The sequence below is a fragment of the Salvelinus alpinus genome, chromosome 16 (genome assembly GCF_045679555.1).
Source record: "Salvelinus alpinus chromosome 16, SLU_Salpinus.1, whole genome shotgun sequence".
Classification (NCBI taxonomy): Eukaryota; Metazoa; Chordata; class Actinopteri; order Salmoniformes; family Salmonidae; genus Salvelinus; species Salvelinus alpinus.
Window position 1 is genome coordinate 48,689,499 of NC_092101.1, and position 7,734 is coordinate 48,697,232.

Below are 7,734 nucleotides of genomic sequence, written 5' to 3' on the forward strand. Positions count from 1 at the left end.
TGAGAGCTTTGCACACTCTTTTCATTCTCTCAACCAGCTTCATGAGGTAGTTACCTGGAATGTATTTCAATTAAGAGGTGTGCCTTGTTAATTTGTGGAATTTCTTTCCTGCCTTAATGCGTTTGAGCCAATCAGTTGTGTTGTGACAAGGTAGGGGTGGTATACAGAAGATAGCCCTATTTGATAAAAGACCAAGTCCATATTATGGTAAGAACAGCTCAAATAAGCAAAGAAAAACGACTGTCCATTATTACTTTAAGAGATGAAGGTTGGTCAATACAGAAAATTACAAGAACTTTTAAAGTTTCTTCATGTGCAGTCGCAAAAACCATCAAGCGCTATGATGAAACTGGCTCTCATGAGGACCGCCACAGGAAAGGAAGACCCAGAGTTACCTCTGCTGCAGAGGAGAAGTTCATTAGTTACCAGCCTCAGAAATTGCAGCCCAAATAAATGTTTCAAAGAGTTCAATTAACAGACATCTCAACATCAACTGTTCAGAGGAGACTGCATGAATCAGGTCTTCATGGTCGAATTGCTGCAAAGAAACCATTACTAAAGGACACCATTAAGAAGAAGAGACTTGCTTGGGCCAAAAAAACACAAGCAATGGACATTAGACCTGTGGAAATCTGTCCTTTGGTCTGATGAGTCTAAATTGTAGATATTTGGTTCCAACCGTCGTATCTTTGTCAGACGCAGAGTTGGTGAACAGATGATCTCCACATGTGTGGTTCCCACCGTGAAGCATGGAGGAGGAGGTGTGATGGTGTGGTGGTACTTTGCTGGTGACACTCTCTGTGATTTATTTAGAATTGAAGGCACACTTAACCAGCATGGCTACCACAACATTCTGCAGCGATACGCCATCACATCTGGTTTGTGCTTAGTGGGACTATCATTTGTTTTTCAACAGGACAATGACCCAATACACCTCCAGGCTGTGTAAGGGCTATTTGACCAAGAAGGATTGTGATGGAGTGCTACATCAGATAACCTGGCCTCCACAATCACCCGACCTCAAACCAATTGAGATAGTTTGGGATGAGTTGGACCGCAGAGTGAAGGAAAAGCAGCCAACAAGTGCAGTTCACAGGAAGCTGCCTTCATGAGAACGGAACTTTGGACAGAAACAGGAGGGAAGGGGATTTTTATGGGCACTGGTAACCTCTAAAAAAATGCTGTGAGTTTCTGTTAAAGTCTGCTAATGGGGGTCAATGTTTGTTGACGGAAACCCTTGAACTAGTAGGTGTGTCCAAACGTTTGACTGGTGCTGTATAATACAGTGCCTTTGGAAAGTATTCAGACCCCTTGACTTTTTCTACATTTTGTTATTTTACAGCTGTATTCTAAATGGATAAAATAAACCAAAATAATCAGCAATCTACACATTATACCTCATAATGACAAAGCACAACACTGCTTTTTAGACATTTTTCCAAATGTATAAAAAAAAAAAAAAAATCTTATTTACATAAGTATTCAGACCCTTTTCTATGAGACTCGAAATTGAGCTCAGGTTCATCATGTTTACATTGATCATCCTTGAGATGTTTCTACAACTTGATTGGAGTCCACCTGTGGTAAATTCAATTGATTGGACATGATTTGGGAAGGCACACACCTTTCTATATAAGGTCCCACAGTTGACAGTGCACGTCAGAGCAAAAACCAAGCCATGAGGTCGAAGGAATTGTACGTAGAGCACCGAGACAGGATTGTGTCGAGGCACAAATGTGGGGAAGGGTACCAAAAAACTCTGCAGGATTGAAGGTCCCTAAGAACACAGTGGCCTTCATCATACTTAAATGGAAGTAGCATGGAACCACCAAGACTCTTCCTAGAGCTGGCCACCTGGCCAGTTTGAGTAATCGGGGCGAAGGGTCTTGGTCAGGGAGGTGATCAAGAACCCGATGGTCACTCTGACAGAGCTTTAGAGTTCCTCTGTGGAGATGGGAGAAGCTTCCAGAAGGACAACCATCTCTGCAGCACTCCACCAATCAGGCCTTTATGGTAGAGTGACCAGACGGAAGCCACTCATCCGTAAAAGGCCCATGACAGCCCGCTTGGAATTTACCAAAAGGCACCTAAAAACTCTCAGACCATGAGAAACATGAGAGTGCAGCGACGCTCCCCTCAAGCTGACAGAGCTTGAGAGGATCTGCAGAGAAGAATGGGAGAAACACCCCAAATACAGGTGTGCCAAGCTTGTAGCGTCATATCCAAGAAGACTCGATGCTATAATCGCTGCCAAATGTGCTTCAACAAAGTACTGCGTAAATGTCTGAATACTTATGTAAATGTGATATTTCAGTATTTTTTTTATTTTTATTTATCTGCAAAAAGTAGGTGTGTCTAAACTTTTGACTGGTACTGTATATATATTATTTTGATGTTTCCTGTTTTGCATGTTATTTTGGCATTAATACGTGTCACATATCAGTTTGCAAACAATGTAAAAAAATATATAAATAATTGAGTTAATAAAGCTTTCTTGAGTAAGGTAGCTCCAACGTGCATGTGTTTCAGCCTAGCTCAGTGCTTTCTGTGGCGGCGGGGCAGCCAGCGGAAAATACGGAGCGTAGGGATTGATAATGTTCTCTAGTTATGCCATGATTGGCTCAGTGTTCTGTCACTCATGGGGACACTACGTCACCGCAAAATCTACGGGGAGAGCTAAAAATGTCAAGTCCCTTGGGTGCTGCCATTGAGTTACATTAGAAGTGCCCATGCAAGAAGGCTCAGGGTCATTGGCCACAGATAAAATGACGTCAAATCACGTTATATCTACCGTAGCTTTGATTGGACTGATCATGTCAACATCATACTTTCAACATCTTAGCTAGCAAGCTAGTAGTCATCACCATGAATCAAGTCAACATTCTACTGACAAATCCTTTTCAATCCTCATCAGAGAATATCAGACTTTGATGACAAAGTTTGATGGCAGAATTTGCCCACGAAGGACCGCCGCGCTACCTTCCTGTTCAAGTGAGCACAGCACAACAAGGTGAGTCCAAAAATTTATTGTATGCTGCTGCATAAATGATATAATATGCCAGGGAAATATGTATATTGTAGCTAAGAAAGTAATACTAAGTGTATTTTGTGTAGTAAGTTGTTAGTAGCCCATGTGCCTCACCCTAATAATTTGGTCCCTTTCCCCCTACTAATTTAGCCTACTGTTCTGACTTGGTGGTGCACATGTAGCCTATAGCTTGTTTTAGAGAAATGTCATCATCGAATATTGTAAGAGCTTTCACTGTCTGCTTATATGCACCTTTTATTTATCCAACGGTTCTGACTTGGTGTACAGGGAGAATACTTTAAGAACGGCCCATGTTCTGAATTCTGTTGCTGTACATTTCAAAAGTGCTAAACAAATAGTTATATTGACAACGTCCGTCCTAGCTCGCTCATTAATGTCTTAATCGAAATTACGGATTGCCTCTTATCCGCTCGTCGTCCCCTTATTCCATAGTTTGTACATCTCCATTGTCAGTAGAACCACATTTGTTTAAGCAAGTCAGCCAAATCAGCTATGTTTTTATAAAGGCAGCAAATGAGGCTGATTGAACTGTTTCGCTGCCAGACAAGGCACAGCTGATAGCCAGGTGTAGCAGTGGTAAGGTTTTGGGACTGTTGTTGGGACAGCTTTATGGATATTTTATATATGAATGCTTCCGCTCAGTGTTTGAGATCAATTTACACTCTTTACCATGGCACTTTGAGATTTATTTTAAACTGCAAAACCCTTACGCACCACTGCACTTTATATACCAGGGTTGGCTGGCCTTCTCTAGTCACTCGTAGGCTCAGTCACTGGTATACTTTTATTTACAAAGCCATTTTGGGTTTACTACCTTTTTATTTGGGCATTTTTATTGTTCAGAAATGTGGTGGGTACTCTCTTCGTTCGCTAGACTTTATCCTGCTAACTGTTCCAAATATCCAAACTGAATTTGGTAAAAGGTCTTTTATGTACTCTGCGCCATCGTCTTGGAACACCTTACAAAATACTTTTAAACTGGAAGAACTTGTCCCGATTGGTATTTTTAAATCACTGATGAAGGATTTTGAGGCTGATTCCCTGACCTGTCAATGTTTTTAATTTGCTGTTTTATGATTTTGTTATACTCTTGTGAATTCAATGTTTTTTACTAGATTACTTGTAGTTTTTCATGTTGTCTGTCTGTAATTTTTGTAATGACTTGGTGCTGCCTATCTTGGCCAGGACGCTCTTGAAAAAGAGATTTTAAATCTCAATGAGCCCTTCCTGGTTAAATAAAGGTTAAATAAAATAAAATAAATGTAGGCCCTAAAGGTTTGTGTGCAACCGTTTGTCACAGTTATAGTGCAAGAAATGTATTGTTTAGTGTTGTGTAGTGACATGCATCAACAACAAAAAAATTGTTTCTTTGCCCCACCAAGATGTACATGCTAACATCGCCACTGAGTAATGCAATATGTAATGTGGATATTGCATTGTGACCCTTTCTGTCCAATCCTTGGGACATCCCTACCCTAATCCACAACCCTTACCTAACCGGTTCCTTACCTTAAGCATTTTAAAATGTCAACTTCAATGGGGTAGGGGCATCCCAAGGTTTGGGATAGCACTAGCCTAGCACCACGGACCTAACCCCTTTGGCTCAAGAGCACCCCTAGAGGCAACAGATCTGTAAATAATTTTTTATTGTATGATTGGTTCTGATACATATCACTCACTCACTGAGCTTTGACCAATCAGAGGCGACCCAAACAAAGAGATGCGCGCGCGAAACTTTGAGCGTCTGGTGCTTCCACCTGTGTGAAGCTAGCCACAATAACGATTAGCCACACGAGCTGAGTTTTAGATTCGCCTTCAAAGTTAAAGTCCCCCATTGAAAGTGATTAAAACGGATACAAAAGACAGTAATTTGTTAATTTGACACAAAAAAGTACAAATCTGTTGAAAGCACACTATGGCTGTAGTAGACGTTAAAATTACATCAGCCTACTCAGTGACACCCACAGATAACAATTCTGAATAGATTACACAAATACTAGCGTTGTAGCTCATATTCATATTAAGAAACTTTAACTGTGGGAAATCACCTCACTATGAAATCAAATTTGATTTGTCACATGCTTCGTAAACAACAGGTGTGAACAAACAGTGACATGCTTACTTACATTCCCAACAATGTAGAGAGAAAACAAATAAAGAAATAATAGAAAAGTAAAACACGTATTAATACAAGTGATAATTAATACACAATGAGTAACAATAACTTGGCTATATACAAGGGGTACCAGCACCTAGTCGAAGTGCAGGGGTACGAGGTAATTGAGGTAGATACTGTATGTACATATAACTAGGATTAAAGTGACAGATGATAAACAGTAGCAGCAGCAGATGTGATGAGTCAAAAAAGTAAAGTGCAAAAACTGTTAATGCAGATAGTCCAGGTAGCTATTTAACTAACTATTTAGCAGTCTTATGGCTTGGGGTTAGAAGCTGTTCAGGGTCCTGCTGGTTCCAGATTTGGTGCATCGGAACCACTTGGCGTGCGGTAGCAGAGAAAACAGTCTATGATTTTGGTGGCTTGAGTCTTTGACTATTCTTAAGGCCTTCCTCTGACACCACATGGTATAGAAGTCCTGGATGGCAGGGAGCTCTGCCCCAGTGATGTACTGGGCCGTACGCACTACCCTCTATAGCGCCTTGCCAAGCAGTTGCCATACCAAGCAGTTGCCATACCAAGCAGTTGCCATGCCAAGCAGTTGCCATGCCATGCAGTTGCCATGCCATGCAGTTGCCATACCAAGCGGTGATGCAGCCAGTCAAGATGCTCTCAATGGTGCAGCTGTATAACTTGTTGAGGATCTGAGGTCCCAGGACAAATATTTTCGTTCACCTGAGGGGGAAGAGGCGTTGTCGTGCCCTCTTCACCGACTGTGAAGAGGCGTTGTCGTGCCCTCTTCACCGACTGTGTTGGTGTGTTTTGGACCGTGATAGATCCTTAGCGATGTGGACACCGAGGAACTTGAAGCTCTCGACCCGCTCCGCTACAGCCCCGTCGACGTGAATAGGGGCATACTAGGCCCTCTGTTTCCTGTAGTCCACGATTAGCTCCTTTGACTAGCTGACATTGAGGAAGAGGTTGTCGTCCTGGAACCACACTGCCAGGTTTCTGACCTCCTCCCTGTAGGCTGTCTCAATCGTCATCGGTTATCAGGCCTACCACCTTTATGTCGTCGGAAAACTTAGCCACACAGTCAAATCAAATCAAATCAAATTTTATTAGTCACATACACATGGTTAGCAGATGTTAATGCGAGTGTAGCGAAATGCTTGTGCTTCTAGTTCCGACAATGCAGTAATAACCAACAGTAATCTAACCTAACAATTCCACACTACTACCTTACACACACACACAAGTGTAAGGGATAAAGAATATGTACATAAAGATATATGGATGAGTGGTGGTACAGAACGGCATGGCAGATGCAGTAGATGGTATAGAGTACGGTATATACATATGAGATGAGTACTGTAGGGTATGTAAACATAAAGTGGCATAGTTTAAAGTGGCTAGTGGTACATGTATTGCATAAAGATGGCAAGATGCAGTAGATGATATAGAGTACAGTATATATACATATGAGATGGGTAATGTAGGGTATGTAAACATTGTATTAAGTGGCATTGCTTAAAGTGGCTAGTGGTACATTTTTACATAATTTCCATCAATTCCCATTTTTAAAGTGGCTGGAGTTGAGTCAGTATGTTGGCAGCGGCCGCTAAATGTTAGTGGTGGCTGTTTAACAGTCTGATGGCCTTGAGATAGAAGCTGTTTTTCAGTCTCTCGGTCCCTGCTTTGATGCACCTGTACTGACCTCGCCTTCTGGATGATAGCGGGGTGAACAGGCAGTGGCTTGGGTGGTTGTTGTCCTTGATGATCTTTATGGCCTTCCTGTGACATCGGGTGGTGTAGGTGTCCTGGAGGGCAGGTAGTTTGCCCCTGGTGATGCGTTCTGCAGACCTCACTACCCTCTGGAGAGCCTTACGGTTGTGGGCGGAGCAGTTGCCGTACCAGGCGGTGATACAGCCCGACAGGATGCTCTCGATTGTGCATCTGTAGAAGTTTGTGAGTGCTTTTGGTGACAAGCCGAATTTCTTCAGCCTCCTGAGGTTGAAGAGGCGCTGCTGCGCCTTCTTCACAATGCTGTCTGTGTGGGTGGACCAGTTCAGTTTGTCCGTGATGTGTACACCGAGGAACTTAAAACTTTCCACCTTCTCCACTACTGACCCGTCGATGTGGATAGGGGGGTGCTCCCTCTGCTGTTTCCTGAAGTCCACAATCATCTCCTTTGTTTTGTTGACGTTGAGAACGAGGTCGTCGTTCAGTCGTCGGTGAACAGGGCGTATAGGACTAAGCATACACCCCTGTGGTTCCCCTGTGTTGAGGGTCAGCGTGGCGGATGTGTTGTTGCCTTCCCTCACCACCTAGGGGCGTCCCGTCAGGAAGTCCAGGATCCAGTTGCAGAGGAAGGTGTTTAGTCCCAAGGTCCTGAGCTTAGTGATGAGCTTGGAGGGCACTATGGTGTTGAACGCTGAGCTGTAGTCAGCCAATTGTGCGAATTGAACATTTCCATTGAAATGTACAGCCTTGCCTATGGATCTAGGGTCCATGAAATGGGGTATCAGCCTACTCGGTGACATCCATAGATTACAACTGTGAAGAGTTT